This window comes from Triticum urartu, chromosome 7A, assembly GCF_056163025.1.
Source record: "Triticum urartu cultivar PI428250 chromosome 7A, HENAU_Tu73, whole genome shotgun sequence".
In the NCBI taxonomy this organism is placed as follows: domain Eukaryota; kingdom Viridiplantae; phylum Streptophyta; class Magnoliopsida; order Poales; family Poaceae; genus Triticum; species Triticum urartu.
Window position 1 is genome coordinate 507,756,733 of NC_141879.1, and position 21,531 is coordinate 507,778,263.

Consider the following 21,531-nt stretch of genomic DNA (forward strand, 5'->3'; position numbering starts at 1 on the left):
CCATCCGCGGGCGCGGCCGGGGCGTCGCTCAGACCGGCAATCAGCATTCGCTGCCACGGCCGGCCGCAGTGCCTTCTTAAGCAGATTCAGAGGCAAATGCTTCCGGTGCCTCAGCAAACTCCACCGACGCAAAGACTGCCGCGACCCCCTCCGCTGCATCATCTACGAACAGCTTGGCCACTTCGGCTGGGAGTGCCCCCAGAACCCGAGGAACGGGCCTCCAGGCAGGTCCGTCTGGGAGAGGCTGTCGTCGGCTGCGTCCCGGGCACCGGTGCGCGAGCGCCTTCGTTTCCCATCGCCCCCGCCCCCCCGCGCCCCCCTCGCCGTCACCCCACCCACCCCATCGCCGCTCCATGGATCGTTTCCTTCACTGCGACCCCTCGCGCCGCCCGCGCGTCAGCAACAAGGTGGTGGTGGCCTCTTCTGCTCTGGAGCGAGAAGAACTCGTTCTGTGCCTGCACGCTGTCACCCTCACCGCCGCCGATGGGTTCCACTCCACCAACCCCATGGCGGTGGGCAAGGCCATCAAGGCGCAGCTGGGCACCCCCCTTTCCAGCTGCGTGTCACCGCCCACCACCCGGAGGCCTTCCTCGTACATTTTGACCTCCCGACGCACCGCGACGACGCCGTGCGACGCGGTGTGCTGAGGGTGGACGACGCCAAGTTCTTCATCCGCGCCTGGCATGAGGACGACCATGCTGCCATCATGAAGCTGCCCCTTCACGTCCGCATAGTCGTTGAGGATCTCCCGATGCAATTTTGGTCGCTGGAGGGCGCGGAGGACGCCTTCGGCGACTTCGGCCGCATCGACCGCCTTGACAGCAGAACGCTGGAGCGGGGCCACACCAGAACCTTCGCGTTCTGGCTCTGGGCCTGGGATGTCGCCCACATCCCGACCAGGCGGGCGCTCTGGGTGCTCAAGAGGGGCGCGGGGCGGGTCGACGAGATCCTTGGCTACTCTCCTCCGGACCGTCGCGTGCCCCCGCCGCCGGGTGTGCACCGCTACGACCTGCTGCTGCATGTGGACCGCGTCGAAGACTGGACCCCACTCTCACCTCTTTCTTCGCACTCGGGCCAGAGCGGGCTCCCCTCCTCCTCCGACGACGACCGCCCCTTCCCCCACGTCGAGCCTGGATCCTGGACGGGCGGCATCGAAGACGGCCAAGAGCAAGGTCGCCGCCCGGCGGCTGCCTGGCTGACAACTGCGTCATGCCGGGCGGCCCCTAGGGCGGAGCGGCGCGACCACGACGATGACGGAGCCGGTGGGCAGCGGCGCTCGTGGCGCGATGCGTTCCTTGGCAACTCCTGCCATGCCAAGGGCAAAGCCACTGAAGTCATCGAGGTGACTCCAAGACACCGCAGCAGGACGCCAGTGGGGAGCTGGCGCGGCACCCAGGGACGTGGTCGCGCCAAAAGCAAGGCGACGGCCGAGGTGCCGCCTCTACGTGCTACCCCGCCGCTCCCACTTCGTCCGGTGGCGAAGGCCCCGCGTCTCGATGCCCAGGAGCCTGACCCCATGGCTGCTTTCTTCTCCTTCCCTGGTGGTCGGGCGCTCCCCCCCGCCGCGCACGGACGTCATGCAGCTTGAGATTGAAAACACCATGATCGACGCCCTCAACTCCCCACTGGCCTTTGAAGACGGTGGGCGCTCGCCGCTGCATGCCAGGACGCGCTCTGGTGCCATAGAAGATTTCCATGAAGATGATGATATCCTCCCATGCATCGCTGACCTGTCGGCCCCGCTTTCCAGCCCCTGCATCAGCTCGCCTGCTCCGGCCACGGTGGGGTTTCACGTCGACGCGATCACGCAGAAGGTGGACTGCCTGCAGCTCGGCGGAGGGTCGGCCCCCTGCATCCAGGAGGCAGGGGAGGGCAGCAGCAGCGTGGGGCTGCCACAGCTCTTCGCTCCGGTGCAACAGGCAGTCCTGCCCAGCCCTCCGGTGCGGCCGCGCTCCTCTGCTCCTTCCAAGGTGCGGGCCACCTCCGCTCCGTCTCGCCGCAGTGCTAGACAGGCAGCGGCAGGCTGTCCGGTGCCAGTTGCTCAAAGGGCAGCCATGCGCCTCATCCAGGAGCTCGGTGGGCTCGGGCCAAAAGACAAGATGATGCCCAAGGCAGCCGCCGATCTTCTCAAGCGCTTCCAGGAGCCGCTGACTACTAAGGATATTGCTGCAATTGCCAAACTGTTGGGGAACATAGTAATTTCAAAAATTTTCCTACGCACACGCAAGATCATGGTGATGCATAGCAACGAGAGGGGAGAGTTTTGTCTACGTACCCTCGTAGACCGTTCGCAGAAGCGTTATATCAACGCGGTTGATGTAGTCGTACGTCTTCACGTCCGACCGATCCAAGTACCGAAAGCACGACACCTCCGAGTTCTGCACACGTTCGGCTCGGTGACGTCCTCGCCTTCTCGATCCAGCAAGAGGGGCGAAGTAGTAGATGAGTTCCGGCAACACGACGACGTGGTGATGGTGTTGGTGAAGAACAATCTCCGCAGGGCTTCGCCTAAGCACTACGAAAACTATGACGGAGGATAAACTAGAGGGGACGGGGTTGCCGGCACACGGCTTGGTGTTTCTTGATGTGTCTTTGGTGCTAGCCCTACCCCTCTATTTATATGTTGAGCCCTGGGGTCGAAACTTGGAGTAAAAGCCTCCTCAAAGTCGGTTTCACCCGAAAGGCAAGAGTCCTTCTCGGACTCCAGGGCTAGACGCCAGGGTTCCCGGCGTCTACCCCCTAGACGCCAGGGTTCCCGGCGTCTACCCCCTAGACGCCAGGGTTCCTGGCGTCTAGCCTCTGGTCTCCGCAAAACTTCCTTTTGCACTTTCCAAAAGCCTCGTGGGCTTTCCCCTTTGGCCCAGATAAAGTGTTCTCGTGCCCAAACATTTCGGGAAACATCCGGAACCCCTTCCGGTGACCAAACACTATTATCCCATATATCAAACTTTATCTCCGGACCATTCCGGAGTTCCTCGTCATGTCCGTGATCTCATCCCGGACTCCGAACAACATTCGGTCATCAACATACATAACTCATATAGTACTATATCATCAACGAACGTTAAGCGTGCGGACCCTACGGGTTCGAGAACTATGTAGACATGACCGAGACACCTCTCTGGTCAATAACCAATAGCGGGACCTGGATGCCCATATTGGCTCCTACATATTCTACGAAGATCTTTATCGATCAGACCGCATAACAACATACGTTGTTCCCTTTGTCATCAGTATGTTACTTGCCCGAGATTCGATCGTCGGTATCTCAATACCTAGTTCAATCTCGTTACCGGCAAGTCTCTTTACTCGTTCCGTAATACATCATCCCGCAACTAACTCATTAGTTGCAATGCTTGCAAGGCTTATAGTGATGTGCATTACTGAGTGGCCCCAGAGATACCTCTCCGACAATCGGAGTGACAAATCCTAATCTCGAAATACGCCAACCCAACAAGTACCTTTGGAGACACCCGTAGAGCACCTTTATAATCACCCAGTTACGTTGTGACGTTTGGTGGCACACAGTGTTCCTCCGGTAAACGGGAGTTGCATAATCTCATAATCATAGGAACATGTATAAGTCATGAAGAAAGCAATAGCAACAAACTAAACGATCAAGTGCTAAGCTAACGTTATGGGTCAAGTCAATCACATCATTCTCCTAATGATGTGACCCCGTTAATCAAATGACAACTCATGTCTATGGTTAGGAAACATAACCATCTTTGATCAACGAGCTAGTCAAGTAGAGGCATACTAGTGACACTCTGTTTGTCTATGTATTCACACATGTATTATGTTTCCGGTTGAGGGAGTCCCGGATTAGGGGGTGTCCAGATAGCCGGACTATACCTTCGGCCGGACTCCTGGACTATGAAGATACAAGATTGAAGACTTCGTCCCGTGTCCGGAAGGGACTTTCCTTGGCGTGGAAGGCAAGCTTGGCGATACGGATATATAGATCTCCTACCATTGTAACCGACTCTGTGTAACCCTAGACCTCTCCGGTGTCTATATAAACCGGAGGGTTTTAGTCCGTAGGACGAAGAGCAATCATACCATAGGCTAGCTTCTAGGGTTTAGCCTCTCTGATCTCGTGGTAGATCTACTCTTGTACTACCCATATCATCAATATTAATCAAGCAGGACGTAGGGTTTTACCTCCATCAAGAGGGCCCGAACCTGGGTAAAACATCGTGTCCCCTGCCTCCTATTACCATCCGCCTAGACGCACAGTTAGGGACCCCCTACCCGAGATCCGCCGGTTTTGACACCGACATTGGTGCTTTCATTGAGAGTTCCTCTGTGTCGTCACTTTTAGGCCCGATGGCTTCTCCGATCATCAACAACGATGCGATCCAGGGTGAGACCTTTCTCCCCGGACGGATCTTCGTATTCGGCGGCTTTGCACTACGGGCCAATTCGCTTGGCCATCTGGAGCAGATCGAAAGCTACGTCCCTGGCCATTAGGTCAGATTTGGAAGTTTGAGCTACACGGCCGACCCCCGCGGAGACTTGATCTTCGACGGATTCGAGCCGCAGCCGAGCGCGCCGCACTGTCACGATGGGCATGATCTAGCTCTGCCGCCGAACAGTGCCCTGGAGGCCGCACCCGCATCAGCTCCGACCCTTAATTCGGAGCCAACTGCACCAATCGAGGATGGGTGGTTGGACACCGCCTCGGGGGCTGCAATCTCTATGGCGATCGAGCCGAACACCGGCCCTATTCTCTACGAAGTTCGTGACTCCAAGGAGTCGGACTCCTCTCCAGACTCCGAGCCCTCCGCGCCCCTACCGATCGAACCCGATTGGGCACCGATCATAGAGTTCACCGCCGCGAACATCTTTCAGCACTCGCCCTTCGGCAATATTATGAATTCAATAAAGTCTCTCTCTTTATCAGGAGGGCCCTGGCCGGACTATGGTCAGCAAGGTTGGGATGCGGATGATGAAGAAATTCAAAGCCCACCCACCACCCACTTCGTAGCCACTGTCAATAATTTAAACGACGTGCTCAACTTCGACTCCGAAGACATCGACGGTATGGACGACGATGTAGGAGATGAACATGAACCAACGCCTATAAGGCACTGGACAACCACCTCATCTCATGATGTATACATGGTGGACACACCCAAAGGAAGCGACGACGAGGAATACAGGGATGCAACGAGGGATCATTCACTCGAAAAGCAATCAAAGCGGCGACGTAAGCGCCGCTCCAAGCCCCGCCTCGACAGAGACAGCAGCCATACAGACCCAGCCATAGAGCAGGACGAGCCGGCGGACGACAAACATGCCTTCGAGCAACCGTCCGAATAGGGCAACTTAGATAAACAAACCGAACATCCCGTCCCCGGCGAAAACAACAATCCGGACGACCTTACGCCGGATAGGCTCATGGAGCAGAAGAACCTCCACAAAAGGCTCGTCGCCAGTGCGCGTAGCCTGAAAAAGCAGAAGCGGAAGCTCAAAACTGCGGAAGATGCACTCAGAATCAGATGGAGCAAAGTACGTAACACCACAGACAAATATAGCGGCAGTCGCCGCACAAAAAGCTATCCAAAGCGAGAGCTACTACCTGAATTTGACGAGGAGGCCTTAGAGCCCCCGCAGTCAAAAAATAGGAAAGCCACCCGGTCAGATAGACGACCGCATGGCCAGCATGGAGCGGCAAGCGGCGCCGCACACAAGCCGGCACGCGATCCACCAAAGGATCCGCATCAAAAAGATGGCCCAGCCAGATCTATCTACGGGCCAAGAAAGCAAGCTCTAGTAAGCAATGCAACACAACAAATATCCGAACATCACGGCACACCCAAATACAGGGGTGCCGCACACTCTCTATGTTTCACCGATGAGGTGCTGGACCATGAATTTCCAGCGGGATTCAAGCCCGTAAACATAGAGGCGTACGACGAAACAACAGACCCTAGGGTCTGGATCGAGGATTATATCCTCCACATACACATGGCCAGAGGAGATGACCACCACGCCATAAAATACTTACCCCTCAAGCTTAAAGGGCCAGCCCGACATTGGCTCAAAAGCCTTCCCGAAAACACCATTGGAAGTTGGGAAGAGCTTGAGGATGCTTTGCGGGCAAATTTTCAAGGGACCTATGTCCGCCCTCCGGATGTAGACGATCTCAGTCACATAACTCAACAGCCCGGAGAGTTAGCCGGAAATTCTGGAACATATTTCTTACTAAAAAGAATCAGATAGTCGACTGTCCGAACGCCGAAGCCCTAGCAGCTTTTAAGCATAACGTTCGAGACGAATGGCTCGCCAGACACCTCGGCCAAGAAAAGCCAAGAACAATGGCCGCATTAACAAACCTCATGACCCGCTTTTGCGTAGGAGAGGACAGATGGTTGGCAAGATGTAGCACCAGCGACCCAAGTACATCCGAAGTTAGAGATGGAAACGGAAAACCCCGACACAACAAGGACCAGCGCCGGAATAAGGGAAACAACCCAAAGAGCACGGCGGTCAACGCCGGATTCAAAAGCTCGCGGCAGAATCAGAGAAAGCCGCCCCTCAAGGATAACAGGGACGAGCTATCCAACTTAAACAAAATCTTGGACAAGATATGTCAAATACACAGTACTCCCGGGAAGCCTGCGAATCATACCCACATAGGTTGTTGGGTTTTCAAGCAATCCGGCAAACTCAATGCCGGACACAAGGGGCTCGACACACCAAGTGAGGACGACGACGAACCCCACAAGCAGAGCACCAGGAAACAAAAGGATTTCCCACAAGAAGTCAAAAAAGTAAACTTACTTCACGTGACGAACAGAATGGCGCCAACAGAGATACGCGCCATACGGCCTATCCCAAAGGAGTCTCGCCAATGGTTGTTAAAACCGATGACCTTCGACCATTAGGATTACTCTAGAAGTATCCGGAACGCAGGCTAGACTGCCTTGGTATTAGATCCAATAATCGACGGACTCCACTTTACAAATGTCCTGATGGACGGCGGCAGTGGTCTAAACCTGTTATACCAGGACACAATCCGCAACATGGGGATAGACCCAACAAAGATTCGCCATAGCAAAACCTCCTTTCAAGGGGTAACGCCAGGCCCGGATGCCCGTTGTATGGATTCTCTCCGGCTAGAAGTTATGTTCGGCTCCCCCGATAACTTCCGTCGCGAACAGCTAACTTTCCACATCGCCCCATTCTCAAGTAGCTATCAAGCACTGCTGGGGCACGAATCTTTCGCCCGCTTTAACGCAATACCGCATTATGCATCTCTTACACTTAAGATGCCCGGTCCACGAGGCATCATCTCATTAAAGGGAAAACATTGAGTATTCCTCCCACGCGGAAGACAGTGTGGCTGCCTTGACAGCCCCACAATAAAGCGGCTTCACCAGCCACAGCACCTAAACAGGTCGTCAAGACCACGGACACGGCTAGACGAGTCCGGCATAAACATACAATCGATAAAGGCTTAATAGCCGTATACCCCTGTACTAGGGGCTCCGCGCATATAAAACAAGAGACAATAAAGCTCAATTTTACCTATTTCGATTTATACTTTGTTTATTTAGTGTAACTCATTCGGCACGATCTTTCTTTAACTAAGTTCCTCTCTTTTACAGATGAACACCGTGCTACGCCCGTCCAGGATACGGCACAACAGACACACAGGCGCAGACGTGCAGCAGGGACCCGTTCCAAGGATTCTTTTTAGATTAAGACCCTGCGTAAACCTTTTTTTACTGTCTCTTGTTGATACACATCCCCTGGTTTCTTGGTATAACCAAGGAGGAGGCCGGCGTTTTGGCATGTGGCCACGTCAGAGTTTTGTGTGTACCTGGACACTAAGGGCTTATTACTAAGGGCGTTATCCCGCCCGCCCTCATAAAGACCGAATACCTTAGGGAGTGTTCGGCATCGCGACTTTGGCCTTATATGCATCAGCTCCGAATCATGTCTTTGGTCAAATGTTGGGTTTTCCCGGCTCCTGTGTTTTGCTACCTTACATTCCGCTCTATCGGCTAAGGCGGCACCAGGAGAACTACTGCGATTCTGCCCCGGTTCGGCCAGACGAGCACCTCAGTAGAGAAAGCCGAAAACTGTCTGTCATGATATAGCGTGATACTGGTCAACCACTCGATGACTTACCGGAATCTTTAGGATTCCTCCGCATTAACGAAGGGCCGCTTCCCGGCCAGGCACATACGCGCCCCGAGTTCGGGCGAGCGCAGGCGCCACCGGGGGCTATATAAGTAGCCTCACTGTCAAACTCCTATGGCTAAGTGAAAGTGATAAAGCATCATAGTCCGATTGCCTAGTTCGCTGCGCTATCACCTCCTTTGTAGGACCAAGACGTTGGATCAAGTGTGAAAATGCGCCTTCTGCGAACACCCCCGCATTATGTGCGTGGGGGCTGAAGCCGACGACTGCCATCTTTCAGATTATATATACATATATGTTAAACGGCCGCACAGGAGGTATTACAATACTTGCAGGCACAAGTATAAAAAGCTTCTGCAATTCATCAAAATATTGTTTTACAATAATATATGCTATTCGAATATAGTATCCTTCGAGCACTGCGTCTCTATTAAACGAGCGCCTTGCAGAACTTCCTGAAAATAGTGCTCGGCAGGTACTCGGCTTCCATCCGAGCCTGGGGATGCAACAGCGGTGGCCTCCATTTCCGCCCAGTATGTCTTGACACCGGCAAGAGCCATCCACGCACCCTCTATGCACGCTGACCTCTTCATCGCATTGATATGCGGCGCAGCACCAAGGAACTGCCGCACCAAGTTGAAATAACTTTTTGGCTCCGGCCTCTCTGGCCACAGATGACTCATGACATACTTCATGGCGAGTCCGGACAACCTATTTAGCTCGGCCCATTCGGCCAAACGATCGGCTAATGATAGCGGACGCTCCGGATTGTGGAATTGCAATCAAAAGAGCTTTTCCACTTCGCGATCTTCTTGATCTCGGAAGTGTTCGGCCGCATCTGCGACACTCGCTGCCAAATCCAGATAGGTGTCCGCCGTACTCCACATCCGGTCTAACGGAGCATGTTTAGGATCACAGAACTTCCTCAGCAGCATAAAGGGCTTTCCAGCCGCGATCTCTCCAGCCTGACGCAGCTCCTCCTTGATAGCTCTCATCGCAGAGCGAGCATCCTTGGCATCGGCAACGGCCTTCTCCAGGTCTGTCTGTTCTGCCCGATCTTCTTTTTCAAGAAGCTTGCAACGGTCAGCAGCGTTCTTCAGCTTCACGGCCATCTCGGCCACTTCTTGCTTCGGCAGTGAGCAGCCTGTTCGGCTTTCAGCTCTTCAATTGCCTTTAAGGCAGCCGCATCACTTTCCTGGCTTGCTCCTTGGCTCGGGCAAGTTCCGCCCAAAGATTCTCCATGGCAGCAGCACCATCTGCATCAAGCGCACACATTGTAAGATACTGGCATAAAGCTCCTCTTACCAGGTGCCGCCGGAGGAATTACATACCTTGTGCCTCGTCAAGCCGCTTGTTGACAAGCGCAATGTCGGCATCTGCCACGTCAAGTTGCCGCTTTAGCTCGGCAACTTCATCAGTCCGGCTGGCCACCGGACACTTCGCCACCTACGTATGAAGGCGGCAAATTAGACCTGGGATTATGATCCTCTGCGCGCCGTCACTTTTGACAACGCACAGAGTCTCAGGGGCTACTATCTACACAGGGCGCATCTTATTTATGCGCAACTGTCCGAAAAGGGTACATTATTTCGCGTACCTCAAAACCTGTCAGTAAACTCCTGACGGCCTCGTGCAATCCGCTCTCCGCGGATGAAATCCTCTCAATCACCGTACCCATCAATGCACGGTGCTCCTCTGAGATAGATGCTCGCCCTAGCAGATCCTTCAGCTCCTCCGATCGCGCAACAGACGGTGCCGGACTCGTCCGATGACCCTTTCCGAAGGCCAGACGCGGAGGGCTTTGGGGGGCCATATGACTACCTTCCGGCCCTGCCGGATTCGGAGAAACCCTCCGCGACGATACCTCAGGGTCGCCCGCCTCGCATGGCGGTACGGCAGGGGGAGGCGTTCCGCTCTCCATCATCTCCGGAAGAAGATCCCCCGAAGACGAGCTCTGCTGAGAAGGGCTAAGGTCCGAGCTACAAGGTAAATTTTCGATTACTTTTCTCAGATATAAAGCAAGGATTTCTCTCATTTCTTAAAAAGAAAAATTCCTCTCTACTTACGGCTCGGTGGAGGGCTGATCCCCTTGAGGGCATAATTCGGCCGAAGTATCCCCCAGCACAGGACCCTCTGGCGAAGATTTCTTCCCCCGCTTTGAGGCCATGGTCTCCGGGTCTTCAGAGGCGGTCCTCTTCTTCCCCTGAGGAGAGGAATTTTCGATTCCTCCCTTCCAAACAGCCTCCTTCGAGGAGGCCGTAGCTTCCCTGTCCCCTCCCTCGCTTTCCTTTGAAGGCACAACCTCCAACATCCTGACTAGCACGGGACCCGGCGTGGTCTCGGGGAGGGGGGCCGGACACCTGATTTGCTTTGCTTTCGCTATCCACTGCTTTTTAAAGGACAACTCTTTTAGGGGCAATTTTATGATGAATATACGGATAGCGAGTCCGGGCACAAGGCTACTTACTTGAGTATCCGGACGATTGCAGCTCAGACCTGCGTCCTCCGTAGAATCCGGACACACTACTTGTGGTCCGAAGAACAATTTGTACATCTCCACGGGCGTCATGCCAAGAAAATGTTGGAGAACTTGTGGTCCCTCCGGGTTGAACTCCCACAGGCGAAGGGGGCGACGTTTGCAGGGCAGAACTCGGCGAATTAACATAACCTGCGTCACCACGACCAGACTGATGTCTCTTTCTAGGAGATCTCGGATGCGGCCCTGCAACAGGGGCATGTCCTTTGCCGACCCCCAGTCCAGCCCCTTATTGACCCATGACGCCAGTCGTGGCGGGGGACCCGAGCGGAAAGCAGGCAGTGCCACCCACTTGGTGCTCCTGGGAGCTGTGATATAAAACCACTCTCGTTGCCATAAGCTGGACTCCCCTTTAAAATAGCCCTCGGGCCATGGAGCACCAGCATTCTTGCTTATAAAAGCACCTCCGCACTCCGCGTGCCATCCCTCGATCATCTTCGGCTCTACTTTGAAGGTCTTGAGCCATAGTCCGAAGTGAGGAGTAATACGGAGGAAGGCTTCACACACGACGATGAATGAGGAAATATGGAGGATGGACTCCGGAGCTAAGTCGTGAAATTCCAGCCCATAATAAAATATGAGCCCCCTCACGAAGGGATCCGTCGGGAAGCCTAGCCCCCGAAGGAAGTGAGACATGAACACCACACTCTCACCAGGCTTGGGAGTGGGAATGACCTGCCCTTGAGCAGGCAACCTATGCGAGATTTTGCCGGTAAAGAACTTGGCCTCTCTCAACTTCAGCACGTCCCCCTCCGTGACGGAGGAGGGCATCCATCGGCCTCGAAGGTCGGAACCGGACATTGTCGAAGGTCCGAAGCGCCTGAAATCTGGAGCCTTGGGTGTTGGAACTCGAGGTGAAGGGCGAACTCGTTTGAGATTGAAAGAAAGGAGTAGGGCCTTGGTCTCTTTATAAGAGGCTGAATACCAAGGGCCCTCCCCGTGACCGTTTGGGACTCGCCTTTGATCGAGAAAACATACCAACGGGTACGGTTGGGTTACCCACGCCCGTATTGATGAGAATCCCGGAATAAGAGGACACGATCTCTGCTTTGACAAGGTGTGCCAAGGAAACCACCTCGCTAAACGCGCTAAGGTGGAACAGTAAAACGATTCGGATAAAGACTTGGCCGTGGTGTGATGTCATGCTACAGAATACGTCAGCAGATTAGATTTGTGTAAATATTATTCTTTCTATGGCAATATGTGGAAACTTATTTTGCAGAGCCGGACACTACCTTTGTGTTCAAAATCTTCTATGAAGTACTTGGAGGAGGAACCCGCCTTGCAATGCCGAAGACAATCTGCGCGCCGGACTCGTCCTCATTGAAGCCTGGTTCAGAGGCTACTGAGGGAGTCCTGGATTAGGGGGTGTCCGGATAGCCGGACTATACCTTCGGCCGGACTCCTGGACTATGAAGATACAAGATTGAAGACTTCGTCCCGTGTCCGGAAGGGACTTTCCTTGGCGTGGAAGGAAAGCTTGGCGATACGGATATGTAGATCTCCTATCATTGTAACCAACTCTGTGTAACCCTAGCCCTCTCCGGTGTCTATATAAACCGGAGGGTTTTAGTCCATAGGACGAAGAACAATCATACCATAGGCTAGCTTCTAGGGTTTAGCCTCTCTGATCTCGTGGTAGATCTACTCTTGTACTACCCATATCATCAATATTAATCAAGCAGGACATAGGGTTTTACCTCCATCAAGAGGGCCCGAACCTGGGTAAAACATCGTGTCCCCTACCTCCTGTTACCATCCGCCTAGACACACAGTTCGGGACCCCCTACCCGAGATCCGCCGGTTTTGACACCGACACCGGTTAATACAATTCTAGCATGAATAATAAACATTTATCATGAAATAAGGAAATAAATAATAACTTTATTATTGCCTCTAGGGCATATTTCCTTCAGTCTCCCACTTGCACTAGAGTCAATAATCTAGATCACATCGCCATGTGATTTAACATCAATAGTTCACATCACCATGTGATTAACACCCATAGTTCACATCATCATGTGACTAACACCCAAAGGGTTTACTAGAGTCAATAATCTAGTTCACATCGCTATGTGATTAACACCCAAAGAGTACTAAGGTGTGATCATGTTTTGCTTGTGAGAGAAGTTTAGTCAACGGGTCTGCAACATTCAGATCCGTATGTATCTTGCAAATTTCTATGTCAACAATGCTCTGCACGGAGCTATTCTAGCTAATTGCTCCCACTTTCAATATGTATCTAGATCGAGACTTAGAGTCATCCAGATTGGTGTCAAAGCTTGAATCGACGTAACTCTTTACGACGAACCTTTTGTCACCTCCATAATCGAGAAACATATCCTTATTGCACTAAGGATAATTTTGACCGCTGTCCAGTGATCTACTCCTAGATCACTATTGTACTCCCTTGCCAAAAACATTGTAGGGTATACAATAGATCTGGTACACAGCATGGCATACTTTATAGAACCTATGGCTGAGGCATAGGGAATGACTTTCATTCTCTTTCTATCTTCTGTCGTGGTCGGGCTTTGAGTCTTACTCAATTTCACACCTTGTAACACAGGCAAGAACTCTTTCTTTGACTGTTCCATTTTGAGCTACTTCAAAATCTTGTCAAGGTATGTACTCATGAAAAAAACTTATCAAGCGTTTTGATCTATCTCTATAGATCTTGATGCTTAATATGTAAGCAGCTTCACCGAGGTTTTTCTTTGAAAAAATCCTTTCAAGCACTCCTTTATGCTTTGCAGAATAATTCTACATTATTTCCGATCAACAATATGTCATTCACATATACTTATCAGAAATGCTGTAGTGCTGCCACTCACTTTCTTGTAAATACAGGCTTCACCGCAAGTCTGTATAAAACTATATGCTTTGATCAACTTATCAAAGCGTATATTCCAACTCCGAGATGCTTGCACCAGTCCATAGATGGATCGCTGGTGCTTGCATATTTTGTTAGTACCTTTAGGATTGACAAAACCTTCTGGTTGCATCATATACAACTCTTCTTTAATAAATCCATTAAAGAATGCTGTTTTTTATCCATTTGCCAGATTTCATAAAATGCGGCAATTGCTAACATGATTCGGACAGACTTAAGCATAGATACGAGTGAGAAACTCTCATCGTAGTCAACACCTTGAACTTGTCGAAAACCTTTTGCGACAATTCTAGCTTTGTAGATAGTAACACTACTATCAGCGTTCGTCTTCCTCTTGAAGATCCATTTAATCTCAATGGCTCGCCGATCAATGGGCAAGTCAATCAAAGTCCATACTTTGTTCTCATACATGGATCTCATCTCAGATTTCATGGCCTCAAGCCATTTCACGGAATCTGGGCTCATCATCGCTTCCTCATAATTCGTAGGCTCGTCATGGTCAAGTAACATGACCTCCAGAACAGGATTACCGTACCACTCTGGTGCGGATCTCACTCTGGTTTACCTACGAGGTTCGGTAGGAACTTGATCTGAAGTTACATGATCATCATCATTAGCTTCCTCACTAATTGGTGTAGTAGTCACAGGAACAGATTTCTGTGATGAACTACTTTCCAATAAGGGAGCAGGTACAGTTACCTCATCAAGTTCTACTTTCCTCCCACTCAATTCTTTCGAGAGAAACTCCTTCTCTAGAAAGGATCCATTCTCAGCAGCGAATATCTTGCCTTCGGATCTGTGATAGAAGGTGTACCCAACAGTTACTTTTGGGTATCCTATGAAGATGCACTTCTCCGACTTGGGTTTGAGCTTATCAAGATGAAACTTTTTCACATAAGCATTGCAACCCCAAACTTTAAAAAACGACAGCTTAAGTTTCTTGCCAAACCATATTTCATACAGTGTCATCTCAACGGATTTAGATGGTGCCCTATTTAACGTGAATGTAGCTGTCTCTAATGCATAACCCCAAAACGATAGTGGTAAATCGGTAAGAGACATCATAGATCGCACCATATCTAATAAAGTACGGTTACGACGTTCGGACACACCATTACACTATGGTGTTCCAGGTGGCGTGAGTAGTGAAACTATTTCACATTGTTTTAACTGAAGGCCAAACTCGTAACTCAAATATTTTACTTCTGCGATCATATCGTAGAAACTTTTATTTTTGTTACGATGATTGTCCACTTCACTCTGAATTCTTTGAACTTTTCAAATATTTCAGACTTGTGTTTCATCAAGTAGATATACTCATATCTGCTCAAATCATCTGTGAAGATCAGAAAATAATGATACCTGCCACGAGCTTCAATATTCATCGGACCATATACATCAGTATGCATGATTTCCAACAAATCTGTTGCTTGCTGCATTGTTCCGGAGAATGGAGTCTTAGTCATCTTGCCCATGAGGCATGGTTCGCAAGCATCAACTGATTCATAATCAAGTGATTCCAAAAGTCCATCAACATGGAGTTTCTTCATGCGCTTTACACCAATATGACCTAAACGGCAGTGCCACAAATAAGTTGCACTATCATTATTAACTTTGCATCTTTTGGTTTCAATATTATGAATATGTGTATCACTACGATCGAGATCCAACGAACCATTTTCATTTGGTGTGTAACCATATATGTAAACAGAACAACAATTTATTCTCTTACTTAAATGAATAACCGTATTGCAATAAACATGATCAAATCATATTCATGCTCAACGCAAACACTAAATAACACTTATTTAGGTTCAACACTAATCCCGAAAGTATAGGGAGTGTGCGATGATGATCATATCAATCTTGGAACCACTTCCAACACACATCGTCACTTCACCCTTAACTAGTCTCTGTTCATTCTGCAACTCCCGTTTCGAGTTACTACTCTTAGCAACTGAACTAGTATCAAATACTGAGGGGTTTCTATAAACACTAGTAAAGTACACATCAATAACCTGTATATCAAATATACCTATGTTCACTTTGCCATCCTTCTTATCCGCCAATTACTTGGGGTAGTTCCACTTCCAGTGACCAATCCCTTTGCAGTAGAAGCACTTAGTTTCAGGCTTAGGTCCAGACTTGGGTTTTTCACTTGAGCAACAACTTGCTTGCCGTTCTTCTTGAAGTTCCCCTTTCTGCCCTTTGTCCCTTTACTTGAAACTAGTGGTTTTGTTTACCATCAACACTTGATGCTTTTCTTGATTTCTACCTTCATCGATTTCAGCATCACGAAGAGCTTGGGAATCATTTCTGTTATCCCTTGCATATTATAGTTCCTCATGAAGTTCTACTAACTTGGTGATGGTGACTAGAGAATTCTGTCAATCACTATTTTATCTGGAAGATTAACTCCCACTTGATTCAAGCGATTGTAGTACCCAGACAATCTGAGCACATGCTCACTGCTTGAGCTATTCTCCTCCATCTTTTAGCTATAGAACTTGTTGGAGACTTCATATCTCTCAACTCGGGTATTTTCTTGAAATATTAACTTCAACTCCTGGAACATCTCATATGGTCCATGATATTCAAAATGTCTTTGAAGTCCCGATTCTAAGCCGTTAAGCATGGTGCACTAAACTATCAAGTAGTCATCATATTGAGCTAGCCAAACGTTCATAACGTTTGCATCTACTCCTGCAATAGATCTGCCACCTAGCGGTGCATCAAAGACATAATTCTTCTGTGCAGCAATGAGGATAATCCTCAGATCATGGATCCAATCCGCATCATTGCCACTAACATTTTTCAACATAATTTTTCTCTAGGAACACAATAAACTGGGAGCAACATCGCGAGCTATTGATCTACAACATAGATATGCTAATACTACTAGGACTAAGTTCATGATAAATTAAAGTTCAATTAATCATATTACTTAAGGACTCCCACTTAGACACACATCCCTCTAATCTTCTAAGTGATCACGTGATCCATATCAACTAAACCATAACCGATCATCACGTGAAATGGAGTAGTTTTCAATGGTGAACATCATTATGTTGATCATATCTACTATATGATTCACGCTCGACCTTTCGGTCTCCAGTGTTCCGAGGCCATATCTGCATATGCTAGGCTCGTCAAGTTTAACCCGAGTATTTCTGCGTGTGCAAAACTGGCTTGCACCCGTTGTAGATGGACGTAGAGCTTATCACACCCTATCATCACGTGGTGTCTGGGCACGACGAACTTTGGCAATGGTGCATACTTAGAGAGAACACTTTTATCTTGAAATTTAGTGAGAGATCATCTTATAATGCTACCGTCAAACAAAGCAAGATAAGATGCATAAAAGATAATCATCACATGCAATCAATATAAGTGATATGATATGGCCATCATCATCTTGTGCTTGTGATCTCCATCTCCGAAGCACCGTCATGATCACCATCATCACCGGCGCGACACCTTGATCACCATGGTAGCATCGTTGTCGTCTCGCCAATCTTATGCTTCCACGACTATCGCTACCGCTTAGTGATAAAGTAAAGCATTACAGCGCAATTGCATTGCATACAATAAAGCGACAACCATATGGCTCCTGCCAGTTGCCGATAACTCGGTTACAAAACATGATCATCTCATACAATAAAATTTAGCATCATGTCTTGACCATATCACATCACAACATGCCCTGCAAAAACAAGTTAGACGTCCTCTACTTTGTTGTTGCAAGTTTTACGTGGCTGCTACGGGCTTTAGCAAGAACCGTTCTTACCTACGCATTAAAACCACAACGATAGTTTGTCAAGTTAGTGCTGTTTTAACCTTCTCAATGACCGGGCGTAGCCACACTCGGTTCAACTAAAGTTGGAGAAACTGACACCCGCCAGCCACCTGTGTGCAAAGCACGTCGGTAGAACCAGTCTCGCGTAAGCGTACGCGTAATGTCGGTCCAGGCTGCTTCATCCAACAATACGGCCGAACCAAAGTATGACATGCTGGTAAGCAGTATGACTAATATCGCCCACAACTCACTTGTGTTCTACTCGTGCATAACATCAACGCATAAAACCTAGGCTCGGATGCCACTGTTGGGGAACGTAGTAATTTCAAAAAAATTCCTACGCACACGCAAGATCATGGTGATGCATAGCAACGAGAGGGGAGAGTGTTGTCTACTTACCCTCGTAGACCGTTCGCGGAAGCGTTATATCAACGCGGTTGATGTAGTCGTACGTCTTCATGTTCGACCGATCCAAGTACCGAAAGCACGGCACCTCCGAGTTCTGCACACGTTCGGCCCGGTGACGTCCTCGCCTTCTCGATCCAGCAAGAGGGGCGAAGTAGTAGATGAGTTCCGGCAACACGACGGCGTGGTGACGGTGTTGGTGAAGAACAATCTCCGCAGGGCTTCGCCTAAGCACTACGAAAACTATGACGGAGGATAAACTAGAGGGGACGGGGTTGCCGGCACACGGCTTGGTGTTTCTTGATGTGTCTTTGGTGCTAGCCCTACCCCTCTATTTATATGTTGAGCCCTGGGGTCGAAACTTGGAGTAAAAGCCTCCTCAAAGTCGGTTTCACCCGAAAGGCAAGAGTCCTTCTCGGACTCCAGGGCTAGACGCCAGGGTTCCTGGCGTCTACCCCCTAGACGCCAGGGTTCCTGGCATCTAGCCTCTGGTCTCCGCAAAACTTCCTTTTGCACTTTCCAAAAGCCTTGTGGGCTTTCCCCTTTGGCCCAGATAAAGTGTTCTCGTGGCCAAACATTTCGGGAAACATCCGGAACCCCTTCCGGTGATTTCCGGAACCCTTCCGGTGACCAAACACTATTATCCCATATATCAAACTTTATCTCCGGACCATTCCGGAGTTCCTCGTCATGTCCGTGATCTCATCCCGGACTCCGAACAACATTCGGTCATCAACATACATAACTCATATAGTACTATATCGTTAACGAACGTTAAGCGTGCGGACCCTACGGGTTCGAGAACTATGTAGACATGACCGAGACACCTCTCTGGTCAATAACCAATAGCGGGACCTGGATGCCCATATTGGCTCCTACATATTCTACGAAGATCTTTATCGGTCAGACCGCATAACAACATACGTTGTTCCCTTTGTCATCGGTATGTTACTTGCCCGAGATTCGATCGTCGGTATCTCAATACCTAGTTCAATCTCGTTACCGGCAAGTCTCTTTACTTGTTCCGTAATACATCATCCCGCAACTAACTCATTAGTTGCAATGCTTGCAAGGCTTATAGTGATGCGCATTACCGAGTGGGCCTAGAGATACCTCTCCGACAATCAGAGTGACAAATCCTAATCTCGAAATATGCCAACCCAACAAGTACCTTTGGAGACACCTGTAGAGCACCTTTATAATCACCCAGTTACGTTGTGACGTTTGGTGGCACACAAAGTGTTCCTCCGGTAAACGGGAGTTGCATAATCTCATAGTCATAGGAACATGTATAAGTCATGAAGAAAGCAATAGCAACAAACTAAACGATCAAGTGCTAAGCTAACGGAATGGGTCAAGTGAATCACATCATTCTCCTAATGATGTGACCCCATTAATCAAATGAAAACTCATGTCTATGGTTAGGAAACATAACCATCTTTGATCAATGAGCTAGTCAAGTAGAGGCATACTAGTGACACTCTGGTTGTCTATGTATTCACACATGTATTATGTTTCCGGTTAATACAATTCTAGAATGAATAATAAACATTTATCATGAAATAAGGAAATAAATAATAACTTTATTATTGCCTCTAGGGCATATTTCCTTCACAAATTCACAGGCTTGGACTGCGAGGCCCTGAAGATCGCTGCCGGCATGGCCGGAGCGAGCGACGATGATGTCTTCGCCAAGTGATCATGTTAGTCGCCTTAGGTAGTCTTCATCGACGGCTGGTATTAGACCAGTTCGAGTTAGGTTTTATCTCCATGTATTGTACTCCGAGCAAGGTGGTGTTAGCTAGTTGGCGTCGGAATTTGGGGCCTATTGGTGGCCGGCGCCGATCCCCGCAGGTCTGTAAGGCGTGTGTATGTGTTCTTCATGTTGTTGTTGCTCTTGTTTCCTTCAGTAGTAAGATCAGTCGACGAAGAGAAATATCCTGTCCACATGATTGATGCAAACTTCAGAATTATGTCTTGGAATGTGAGAGGCCTTAATTCACCGGCAAAGCGCACGGCCGTCTGTGAGGTTGCCCATGCAAACAAACTTGCAATTCTTAACCTGCAGGAAACAAAGATCAAGTCCTGGACCACTCAACTAGCAGTAGAAGTAGGGGGGGCTTCGCTTCAGGGTTGCGTCGTTCTACCTGCGATAGGTACTAGAGGCGGTGCCGCCATTTTCTGGGATAAGCACCTGGTCAACGTAGTAACACACATGATTGCTAGCTTCTCCATTACAGTTAGGGTAGAGATCATCGGCAACAGTGAGTTCTTCTGGATGACAACTGTCTACGGTCCTTCGGAGGATGAGCAAAAAGAAAATTTCCTAACAGAACTAGCCAGTGTAGCACCTCCCCCCTCTGAACCTTGGATGCTCAACGGAGATTTTAACATGATTTATCAGGCGAGGGACAAAAACAACGGCCTAATTAATAGAAGGATGATGGGCCGTTTCCGTCGGGCGATTGATCTTGCTGGGGTCAGAGAGGTTAAATGCAGGAACAGGCATTTTACTTATAGTAGTGAAAGAGAATCGCCAACCTTATGCAGCATCGACAAGATTTTCTGTAACTTGGCTTGGGAAGACATGTTTCCTGAAGTGATGCTCACGGCAGCTTCTACATCCTTCTCCGATCACTGTCCTCTCCTGTTAGCTAATGGTGCCCCCCGATCAGGAAGGCCTCATTTCGGTTTGAAATTTTTTGGCCACGTTTCCCTCACTTTCAGGAAACGGTGCAGCACGCCTGGGATCGGCCGGTAAACCATGACTCCCCCTTCATTCGCATTAGTAGAAAGCTTCAGAGGGTTGCAGCTGATCTGAAAATCTGGAGCAGATCACTCTTTGGAGGCGCCAAACTACAGTTCCACATTGCAAACGCGGTGATCTTGCATTTAGATATGGCACGGGAGGCTAGTAACCTGATGGAGCAAGAGCGGCTGCTGTGCAAGCAGCTTAAACTAAAGGTGCTCGGGCTAGCTGCTTTAGAAAGGGCCAGGAAGAGACAGGCGTCCAGGACCATGTGGCTCAAAGCGGGCGACGCAAATTCAAAATTTTTCCATGCAAAAATCAGAGCAAGAAGGAGAAAGAACTACATCCATTCAGTCAAAGTGGGCAATGCTGCAATTACAGATCATCATGAGAAGGCCTCGGCCGCGCGCGATCACTTTACTGAATCCATAGGACGGCTTCAACAGCGCTCGTGCACCCTGAATTGGGAAGAACTGCACCTGCCGGAGATTGACATGTCTGGGCTCGACCTCCCTTTCTCCGAACCGGAGGTGTGGGCGGCGGTGTTGGCCTCGCCGATGGAGAAGGCGCCTGGACCAGACGGATTCACTGGGCGCTTCTTCAGGGCATGTTGGAGCACGGTCAAGCACGACATCATGGCAGTTTTTCAGAAGTTCTACAACCTGGCGGGAACAAATTTAAAGGAAATCAATACCGCGTTCATTGCACTGCTGCCAAAAAAGGACGGGGCAACGGAGTTGTGCCATTTCAGGCCCATCAGCCTAATCCACTCCATCTCGAAGCTGATTGCAAAAGTGTTATCTTTGCGGCTGGCTGTCAAGCTCAAGGACCTGATCTCCCCAGCGCAAACCGCTTTCCAGAAGGGAAAATGTATCCATGATAGCTATCAGTATGTGCAAGGCTGCATCAGAGTGCTTCACAGGAAAAAAAACCGTCTCTCCTATTCAAACTGGATATTGCTAAAGCTTTCGATTCAGTTTCCTGGGAATATCTTCTAG

General features: G+C 49.7%; 1 pseudogene; it reads left to right on the forward strand.

Annotated features, from left to right (window-relative positions):
• The first annotated feature begins 353 nt into the window (after window positions 1-353).
• On the forward strand, window positions 354-21,531 carry LOC147960175 (uncharacterized; annotated as a pseudogene).